The sequence below is a fragment of the Pseudorca crassidens genome, chromosome 13, assembly GCF_039906515.1.
Source record: "Pseudorca crassidens isolate mPseCra1 chromosome 13, mPseCra1.hap1, whole genome shotgun sequence".
Lineage (NCBI taxonomy): Eukaryota > Metazoa > Chordata > Mammalia > Artiodactyla > Delphinidae > Pseudorca > Pseudorca crassidens.
The window spans coordinates 27,895,190-27,897,047 of record NC_090308.1 but is presented as its reverse complement, the minus strand read 5'-3'; the positions used below and the strand labels follow the sequence as shown (position 1 = coordinate 27,897,047).

Below are 1,858 nucleotides of genomic sequence, written 5' to 3'. Positions count from 1 at the left end.
GAACCACAGGTGACTCTGATGCAGGTGATCTACAGAGCACACTTTGTGAAACACTGCTTTGTAGGGTGAACAAGAATCAGTGGGCCAATATCACAAGGAGACAGGTTGCAGCTCAATATACAAAAAAGGCCTTCCTAAGGATTACAGCTTCTCTGAAATGAAAAGACTTGTCTCATATGGTTGTACATTCCCAACACTGGTGGGTTCCAACCAGATCCTGGGTGACCGCAGTAAAGACGTCACAGAGTGCTTGCTTCAACAGCACATATACAAAAATTGGAACAATACAGAGAAGATTAGCATGGCCCCTACACAAGGATGACGCGCAGATTCGTGAAGAGTTCCATATATTTAATCTGGGATTAGCCTGTTCATACGTGAGGAAGAAGGCCAATGATACTCTAGATTACAACCCTTCCTTTCACTATTAGTAGACAAAGTAACTAGTGTTATTTTAAAAAAATAAATTTGAAAAGAATATTTTCTTTTCTACTCTGCACCTCTCACGTACTCTGTATCTAACATTTAGCCACAGATGCAGACATTCTGTGGGCTCCATTTATACTTCTGTATCAAAATGCTAGCTAAGCAAAGCGAGTTATACCAAGCTCTCAGCTCACAGGTTTTAAAGGAAATAATGTTCTCAAGACATAGTCAGATTTACAATTAACATTATAGTTTACTAAGATCCTATAATACATACCATATTCTAAAGTAAAATTTCAAGAAATGTATGGAAAAGTAAAACTACTAATAAATTTATTCATGATAAACTAAGACATGAAAAAATTTAGCAATATGAATTCAGTTATCCCAAAAAAAGGCATGTAGAACACTGAATCTAGATATGTTTTTTTAAAGTGGCTCTTGAGCATTTGCCCCATATTTATGCAAACATATAAGCTTTTAAAGTAAATACCACACATTTCAGTCAAATATTACTTAATGATTTTAACCTCCACTCTATCTAGTTATTTGAAGATATTTCCTAGTGCCTTCTACTACCAAAAAAAAAAAGTTAATTTTTTTTTTTGTTACTTAAAAACTCTTGATAAATGCTTTTGGCTCTTAAAGGACAGTTATCATGAAAACATTTCATTTCCTACACTGTATACTGTCATGATGATCTATTCCTGTTTCTGTATTAAAGAGGCTGCTAAACGTTATTGAAAATACAATTTGGGTAAATAATATTGAAATGTTGATGTTCTGCAAACAAAGAATCTCCAACGCTCTGTCACTGTTAATTGCAGCTGATTTTTATTTTAACCAGTGGGTTTCCCAGTCCTATCCCAAGTCTGCCAGCAATCAAATCGATTAAAAATCTGACACCACCTGCACCTTTGTCAGCTTACCAACTATTAATAGTCAAGTACCTTTAACTGTAAGCAAATAACATCTATCTCAACACATTGTCTTGTATTATATCTAAATGAAATAAAGAGGGAGGAATAATATCCTAGAGAGTAAACATGGTATTTTGAGGGGAAATAAAGTACTATGTTCTTTAATTTAAAAAAAAATAAAGATGTCACAGAAATGAGCATTCAACAAACAGATGGTTGTCTGCATGGAAGCAGAGAGTTTCAATTGCTGATGAGTGTGTTTAATTCTGGATTTGTTAGATAAAGATGCCAGTTCTGACTATCATCTTTTATATAGAAGTTACTTGGTAGTGGGATAAACAAGAAAGCAGAGACTAGAATGACTCCTGTTAATTTTGAAACAGGGACAGTAACTGTTCAGTTAACTGTTTTTCCTTGAAGGACCCTAAATTAAACTATAATTAGAGAGGAAATGTTAGAACATTTTATTCTAATTTTTTAATGATGCATTATCTTTGCTACAAGATGAATTC

General features: G+C 33.9%; 1 non-coding gene across 1 annotated transcript; it reads left to right on the top strand.

The window, feature by feature from the left end:
- The first annotated feature begins 246 nt into the window (after window positions 1-246).
- Window positions 247-353, top strand: LOC137205141 (U6 spliceosomal RNA). Its single transcript, XR_010934004.1, has one exon. It is a non-coding gene; the product is annotated as a U6 spliceosomal RNA (small nuclear RNA).
- The last annotated feature ends 1,505 nt before the right edge of the window (window positions 354-1,858 follow it).